This window comes from Eubalaena glacialis, chromosome 4 (genome assembly GCF_028564815.1).
Source record: "Eubalaena glacialis isolate mEubGla1 chromosome 4, mEubGla1.1.hap2.+ XY, whole genome shotgun sequence".
Lineage (NCBI taxonomy): Eukaryota > Metazoa > Chordata > Mammalia > Artiodactyla > Balaenidae > Eubalaena > Eubalaena glacialis.
This window is the reverse complement of record NC_083719.1, coordinates 141913958-141922821: the sequence shown is the minus strand read 5'-3', so window position 1 is coordinate 141922821 and position 8864 is coordinate 141913958.

Sequence of the window (8864 nt, the reverse complement as noted above, 5' to 3'; positions counted from 1 at the left end):
TAAGTTTGTTTTCGAAGTCTGTGAGTCTGTTTCTGTTTTGTTAATAAGTTCATTTGTATCATTTCTTTTTAGATTCTGCATATAAGCGATATCATACACTATTTCTCTTTCTCTGTTTGACTTATTTCACTCAGTATGACAATCTCTATGTCCGTCCATGTTGCTGCAAATGGCATTATTTCATTCTTTTTAATGGCTGAGTAATATTCCATTGTATATATGTACCACATCCTTTTTTTTTTCTTTCTTTCTTTCTTTCTTTATTTTTGGCTGCATTAGGTCTTTGTTGCTGTGTGTGGGCTTTCTCTAGTTGCGGCGAGTGGGGGCTACTCTTCATTGTGGTGCGTGGGCTTCTCATTGTGGTGGCTTCTCTTGTGGAGCACGGGCTCTAGGTGTGTGGACTTCAGTAGTTGTGGCTCGTGGGCTCTGGAGTACAGGCTCAGTAGTTGTGGCGTACGGGCTTAGTTGCTCTCTGGCATGTGGGATCTTCCCAGACCAGGGCTTGAACCCATGTCCCCTGCATTGGCAGGCGGATTCTTAACCACTGCGCCACCAGGGAAGCCCTACCACATCTTCTTTATCCATTCCTCTGTCGATGGACATTTAGGTTGCTTCCACGTCTTGGCTATTGTAAACAGTGCTGCAATGAATATTGGGGTGCATGTATCCTTTCAGATCATGTTTTTCTCCAAATATATGCCCAGGAGTGGGATTGCAGAGTCATATGGTAGCTCTATTTTTAGAGTTTTTTTTTCCTTTTTGTTTTTTGGCTGCACTGTGCAGCTTGTGGAATCTTAGTTCCCTGAACCTAGGCCCTCTGCAGTGAAAGCACAGAGCCCTAACCATTGGACCACCAGGGAATTCCCTATTTTTAGTTTTTTAAGGAACCTCTATACTGTTCTCCATAGTGGCTGTACCAATTTACATTCCCACCAACAGTGTAGGAGGGTTCCCTTCTCTCCACACTCTCTCCAGCATTTATTGTTTGTGGATTTTTTCTTTTATAAATTTATTTATATATTTTTGGCTGCATTGGGTCTTTGTTGCTGTGCACGGGCTTTCTTTTCTCTAGTTGCGGCGAGTGGGGGCTACTCTTTGTTGCGGTGCGCAGGCTTCTCATTGTGGTGGCTTCTCTTGTTGCAGAGCACAGGCTCTAGGTGTGCGGGCTTCAGTAGTTGTGGCTTGCGGGCTCTAGAGTGGAGGCTCAGTAGGTGTGGCACACGGGCTTAGTTGCTCCACGGTATGTGGGATCTTCCCAGACCAGGGCTTGAACCCATGTCCCCTGCATTGGCAGGCGGATTCTTAACCATTGTGCCACGAGGGAAGTCCCGTTTGTGGATTTTTTGATGATAGCCATTTTGACTGGAGTGAGGTGGTATCTCATTGTAGTTTTGATTTGCATTTCTCTAATAATTAGCAATGTTGAACATCTTTTCATGTGCCTCTTGGCCACGTGTATGTCTTTTTTGGAGAAATGTCTATTTAGGTCTTCTGCCCATTTTTGGGTTGGGTTGTTTGATTGGTTTTAATGATATTAAGCCGTATGAGCTGTTTGTAAACTTTGGAGACTAATCCCTTGTCAGTCACATCATTTGCAAATACTTTCTCCCAATCTGTGGTTGTCTTTTCGTTTTGTTTATGGTTTCCTTTGCTATGCAAAAACTTTTAAGTTTCATTAGGTCCCATTTGTTTATTTTTGTTATTTTCATGACTCTAGGAGGTGGATCCATAAAGATATGTCAAAGAGTGATCTGCCTATGTTTTCCTCTATGAGTTTTATAGTATCTGGTCTTACATTTAGATCCTTAATCCATTTTGAGTTTATTTTGGTGTATAGTGTTAGAGAATGTTCTAACTTCATTCTTTTACATGCAGCTGTCCAGTTTTCCTAGCACCACTTATTGAAGAGACTGTCGTTTCTCCATTGTATATTCTTGCCTCCTTTGTCATAGATTAATTGGCCATAGGTGCGTGGGTTTATTTCTGGGCTTTCTATCCTGTTCCATTGATCTATATTTCTGTTTTTGTGCCAACACCATACTGTTTTGATGACTGTAGTTTTGTAGTATAGTCTGAAGTCAGGAAGCCTGCTTCTCCAGCACCATTTTTCTTTCTCAGGATTGCTTTGGCTATTTGGGGTCTTTTGTGTTTCCATACAAATTAAAAAAATTTTTTTGTTTTAGTTCTGTGGAAAATGCCGTTGGTAATTTGATAGGGATTGCATTGAATCTTTAGATTGCCTTGGGTAGTATAGTCATTTTCACAGTATTGATTCTCCCAATTCAACAACGTGGTATATCTCTCCATCTGTTTATGCCATCTTTGATTTCTTTCATCAGTGTCTTATAGTTTTCTGAGTACAGGTCTTTTGCCTCCTTAGTTAGGTTTATTCCTAGGTATTTATTCTTTTTGTTGCAGTGGTGAATGGGATTGTTTCCTTAACTTCTCTTTCTGATCTTTCATTGTTAGTGTATAGTAATGCAAGAGATTTCTGTGCATTAACTTTGTATCCTGCAACTTTAGCAAATTCATTGATGAGCTCTAGTAGTTTTCTGGTAGTATATTTAGGATCTTCTATATATAGTATCATGTCATCTGCAAACAGTGACAGTTTTACTTCTTCTTTTCCAGTTTGGATTCCTTTTATTTGTTTTTCTTCTCTGATTGCCATGGCTAGGACTTCCAAAACTATGTTGAATAAAGGTGGTGAGAGTGAACATCCTTGTCCTGTTCCTGGTCTTAAAGGAAATGCTTTCAGCTTTTCACCATGGAGAATGATGTTAGCTGTGGGTTTGTCATATATGGCCTTTATTATGTTGAGGTAGGTTCCCTCTATGCCCACTTTCTAGAGAGTTTTTATCATAAATGAGTATTGAATTTTGTCAAAGCCTTTTTGCATCTATTGAGATGATCATATGGTTTTTATTCTTCAATTTGTTAATGTGGTATATCACACTAATTGATTTGCAGATATTGAAAAATCCTTGCGTCCCTGGGATAAATCCCATCTGATCATGGTGCATGAATAAGGTCCATGAATTTTTAAATCAACTCTTTCTTCCCAAATAACTTCTAGCAGCCACAGCCCAAAGAATCATCCATTCATATATTTATTCAGCTAACCTTTATGAAGCATCCCCATGTACCAGGGACTGTGTCAAATGCTTTATACATTAATTATATATTTTATATCCTTTTAATCTTCACAACTCTATGAGATCATGTTATTACCCATTGTACTGATGAGGAAATTTTTTTTTAATTTTTAAAAATTAATTAATTTATTTATTTTGGCTGTGCCGGGTCTTAGTTATGGCACGTGAGATCTTTCGTTGCGGCATGCGGACTTCTTAGTTGCAGCATGCGGACTTCTTAGTTGCGGCTTGTGGACTCTTAGTTGCGGCATGCATGTGGGATCTAGTTCCCTGACCAGGGATTGAACCCAGGCCCCCTGCATTGGGAGCGCGAGTCTTCCCCACTGGACCACCAGGGAAGTCCCCAGATGAGGAAATTGAGGCACAGGGTAAGAAGGTCTGGAGTCAGTTCTCTGCAAAATCTTAAGACCAGTAGGCCTGAAATCCAGGCCAGTAAGTCCAGGCACGCTCTAGACAGAGTCTCTTGGACGCCCTTAGGCATCTCATACTCAGCAGGTCTAAGGAACTTGTCTCTCATCCTCCCAACCCCCACCCTGATTCTCCTGTCATCCTAGTCAGTAACAGGCCACTTCCCTGCCTCTCACTCCTGGATCAAATCAATCACCCTAGTCCTCCTTATCTTTGGAAACTCCACCACCAAACCCACCTCCAGGCATCTACCCCCAGCCCATCACATCCTTCTTCCAGAGTCAAGCTTTCTAAATGCAAATCTTCATGATACATGTAATATCCTACAGTGGTTCCCCATTGTCTTGGGGGTAAAGTCCACACTCCAGCCACCAGCCACTTCTTGATTCTCCAGTTCCACCTGGCTCCTCCAGTAAAAGCTCCCACCCAGCTTTTACTGGAATTGGGGCTCTCTTATACCTCTGGGCCTCTGTGTGGGCTGCTTCTAGCTCCTCTCTGCCTGGACAATGCTTAATTGGCCTACAAGACTCAGCTCGGCCTTCTCTGTCCCCTAGGACTAGGTGATGCCATGACACCCAATGCTCATCCCTACCCTATTGGAATTGCTATCTGTCTTTCCTGCCCCCCAAGTAGAATGGTAGCTGCACAAGTGCTGGAATCCCACTGGTCTCGTAAGCAAGGGCCTGGCAGACACAGCAGGCACGCAATATTACATTTGTTGTCTGAGTGAATGAATAGATGAACAAGTATGTTGCAGGAAGGGGGACCCCTTCCAGGGCCTGAGAGTGGGCCTAACACTTGGAAATGAATTGTCCGAGGAGCTACACGTGCTGACAAAGCAAGACGCTTTATTGGGAAGGGGGACCAGGTGGAGAGCAGCAGGGTAAGGAAATCCAGGAGAACTGCTCTGCCATGTGGCTTGCAGTCTCAGGTTTTATGGTAATGGGGTTAGTTTCCGGCTTGTCTCTGGCCAGTCACTCTGACTCGGGGTCCTTCCTGGTGGTGTGCGCATCACTCAGCCAAGATGGATTCCAGCAAGAAGGATTCTGGGAGGTTGGTAGGGCGTATGGACTGGAGTCTCCTCTCTCCTTTTGACCTTTCCCAAATTCTTCCGGTTGGTGGTGGCTCGTTAGTTCCACATTCCTTACCAGGACCGCCTGTTTAAGATAATTCATACAAGTGCTTACTATGGTGCCTGGCCAGGGCAGGCGGTTTCATTCAGTGGTTCCCCGAGTAAGTAGAAGGATCAGTCTGGATGCCAAGCAGAGAGATAGGCACGTTTACACGGTTGTCCTAGAGTAGGGATCCTCACACTCATGCAGTGGAGTGGCCCAGAGCCTTGGCGATGAAGTGAGATCGACGGGTTTGCATCCTGATTTTGACAGTATCTGTGTGTGTGACATTAGGTGGGCTCCTTGGCCTCACTGTGCCTTGGGTTTTCCACTTGTAAAATAGGACAATAGTATCATCTTCAAGTGCTTAAAATAAAAAGCATGACCAAGTGAAGGGCTCTGTAGACAATGTATTAAATGGTGGTTCTGTCTCTTTCTGCTGCTCCGCAAGATGGCATGATGATGAAGATGAGAATTTGGTGATCAGTCTGCCTGGGTCTGAATATTGGCTCTTCCACATATTAACTGTGTGATTTGGGGCAGTTACTCAACCACTCTGAGCCTCAGTTTTGAGGTAATGGTACCTGCCTCCCAGGATTGCTGTGAGAATAAGGTAAATATGTAAAGCAGTTAGCTTGGTGCTCCAATAATGGTTGGCTGTATTTTTAGCCATAATTCCTGTAGCACACTTGAGTCCTGTAAGGTAGTGTGATGGCCAGGAATCCTGGGTTCTCCATGAGTGACTCAGAGACACATTCTTCCTCTCTGTTGTTCAGTTTTCATATCTGTACAAAGGGTCAGCTCAGCTGGCTCCCTCCAGCTCGGAAATGCCATGCTTCTGAGTCCTGCCTGGTCTTCTTCATCCCTGACAGTACCTGGCACCCTCTCCAAGGAAAGTCTCCTTCTAAGGAAAGAGGGAAGACCCCTTCTCTGTCTCTCCTACTCTGCTCCCTTGGCCTTATCAAAGCTGGCTTACTCCATTACTCATCCCCTCTGGGGGTCTCTGTGCTTCCCGTTTCCAGTGGGTGCTAATGGGATAATGAGAAGCACTAATGGAACCCACAGGAACTCAGTGTTAGCCTGCTAATGGGTCGCCCCATCTGCCCTCCCTGTAACACAATGCCTTCACCCTGGTAAAAGGCACTCAGGGATTTTCTGTTGGCTCCAATCTGCTGGTTTCTAACATCTGGAAAGGCAGAAGGCTGGAGAGGGAAGGAGGGGGACAGGCAGAAGTGGGGACAGTGTGGGAGAGGCTCTGCACCAGCAGTCAGGACATCTGGGCTCCCATCTCGCTGACTTGCTGTGTGAGCTTGCACAAATCCATTCCCTTTTCTGGGCCTCAGTTTCCTCATTGGTAACAAGGGGCAGGTTGGGCTCTAAAGACTTTGTTGGAGCTAACATTCTGGAATTATCAAGTCCCGTCACTTTTGCAGCTGAGGTGTGAATGTCCTCTCAGCATCAGTCAACGTCCAAAACCTACGATGTGCTGGTCTGGGCCTGGCACAGAGTGAGGCACAGTCCCTACACCGGGAGCTCCTGGGCTCTGGCCATCCTGCTGCAGTTTCTCTGTTCACCACACGGGAGAGAGCAGGGAGGCCTCCATGCTTACTGAGGACCCCCTGTGTGCTGGCCAGGCCGAGGGCATGGAGAAAATACAGGTAGCTGCAGATCTGTCAGTCCTTTTGGTTTTCTGATTATACTGTGTTGTCTTGCCTCCTGGCCTTTCCACAAGCCATCCCCTCTGCCTGGACTAGTCTTACCTCCCCTGCTCTTTGCCTGTCTAACTCAATTCATTTTTCAGGCCTTACCTCCATTCATCTGTTCACTCATTCATTCAACCCATACTTATAGAGTGCTTTTTTTTTTGGCCACGCCATGCAGCATGCAGGATCTTAGTTCCCCGACCAGGAATCATACCCGTGCCCCCTGCATTGGAAGCGTGGAGTCTTAACCATTGGACCGCCAAGATGGTCCCCCCATACTTATAGAGTACTTATTGTGTGCAGGGCTGGGCTGAGGATTTGGGATCCAGGAGTGAATAAGACACAAATCTGTTCCTATCCCCTTACAGATTCTTATAGGAGGAGATGGTCAATTCAACAGTTTCAGCAGGAAAAAAAATTAAGTTGAGATGAACATAGAGGGGGATAGAAACAGGCCGAGATAGAAGTGGGCACTCCTAGAAGATGCAACCACATGTGCACAGCTCAGAGGCAGGAAAGAAAACGGCTTTTTTTTTTAATTTATATATTTTAATTTTTATTTTTGGCTGTGTTGGGTCTTCGTTGCTGCGTGTGGGCTTTCTCTAGTTGCGGTGAGTGGGGGCTACTCTTCATTGTGGTGCGCAGGCTTCTCATTGTGGTGGCTTCTCTTGTTGCAGAGCACAGGCTCCAGGCCTGGGGGATCAGTAGTTGTGGCTTGCAGGCTCAGTAGTTGTGGCGCACGGGCTTAGTTGCTCCACGGCATGTAGGATCTTCCCGGACCAGGACTCGAACCCGTGTCCCCTGCATTGGCAGGCGGATTCTTAACCACTGCGCCACCAGGGAAGTCCCAAAACTGGCTTTTTAGAAGAGTAGAAAGATCAGTGTGGCTGGAGTATAGTGAGGGAGGAGGGCAGAGGGAGGCTGGAGGGAAGGGCTGGAGCACATCGGCCCAGAGGTCCTTCCTTGGGGAGCTGGGCCCCTCCCCCATGTCTGGGTGGGTGCTCCTCCTCTCCTTCCCTGTCATAGTACCTGTCACGCTAAATCGTCATCGCCTGCTCATTTCTTTGATTCCCTGTCCAGACCACGAGTTCCTAAGGACAGAGACCACCTCTGGTTAAGTGCTGTGCCTGCTGTTCTTGACTGATGGCATAAAGCAAAATACGCTTTATGGAGCTGCCCCATCTCAGTAAACAGCACCACCATTCATCCAGCAGCTCAAATGAAAACCCCAGGAATCATCATGGACACCTTGTCCAGTTTCTCTCCTCCTGGGAATCTAGGAAAACACCTGTCCCTGCTACCTCTCAGACCATCCTGCACCTGCCATGGCCACCTCCCTGGTCCAAGTCACCATGAGAACCTCTCAGCTGCTCCCTCTTCTATTCCCTCATCACACCACTCCCCTGCTTAAAATGTTGGCAACTAATTCTTTTTGTTTGTTTGTTTGTTTAATTTTTATTTTATTATTATTTTTTAATATTTATTTATTTGTTTATTTTTATTTACTTTGGCTGTGCTGGGTCTTAGTTGTGGCACGCGGGATCTTCGTTGCGGCATGCAGGCTATTTAGTTGTGACATTTTCTTTTTTTAAATTGTGAAGACTGAAAAGCAAAACAGAAACAAAAGCGTAGTCACTTCACTGTGCTTAAAATAAAACCATCATCCTGACCTACATGTCCTTGCTGCTCTGGCCTTTTCTAGGTCTCCAAGCTCATCTCCTACATTCTCTTTTTTGCTCTTCTGGCCACGTGGGCCCTTCTCTCTTCTTTTTCCGATTCTTACATATTCCAAGCTTTGCTCCTGCCTCAGGAGCTTTCCATGTGCTGTTCCCTCTGCCTAAAATGCTGTCTCCCCAGATTTTCACCTGTCCTCCTCGTCCCAACTCAACTCCAGTGTCACCTCCTTGGAGGGGCCTTCAGGCCATCCCCCCCATCACCATCGTTACTTGCCATTCTCCATCCTATGCCCTGTTAGCTCTACCTGCTATTTCCTGTTTGTCTGTTCAGTTATTTGTTTATTGTTGGCCTTCCAGACTCTCTCCAAGGTGAACTGCATGAGAGCAGGGATCTTATCTGCCTCGCTCAGAGCTGGAGCCCCAGAACCTGGCACGTGGTAGGCCCTCATTTATTTGCTGTTTATTGAAAACATTTCTTTTTTTTGGTTTTTATTTATTTATTTATTTATTTTTGGCTGCGTTGGGTCTTCATTGCTGCAGGCGGGCTTTCTCTAGTTGCGGAGATCGGGGGCTACTCTTTGTTGCGGTGCGTGGGCTTCTCACTGGGGTGTCTTCTCTTGTTGTGGAGCACGGGCTCTAGGCACACGGGCTTCAGTTGTTGTGGCACATGGGCTCAGTAGTTGTGGCTGGCGAGCTCTAGAGCGCAGGCTCAGTAGTTGTGGCGCACGGGCTTAGTTGCTCCGCGGCATGTGGGATCTTCCCAGACCAGGGCTCGAACCCATGTCCCCTGCATTGGCAGGCAGATTCTTA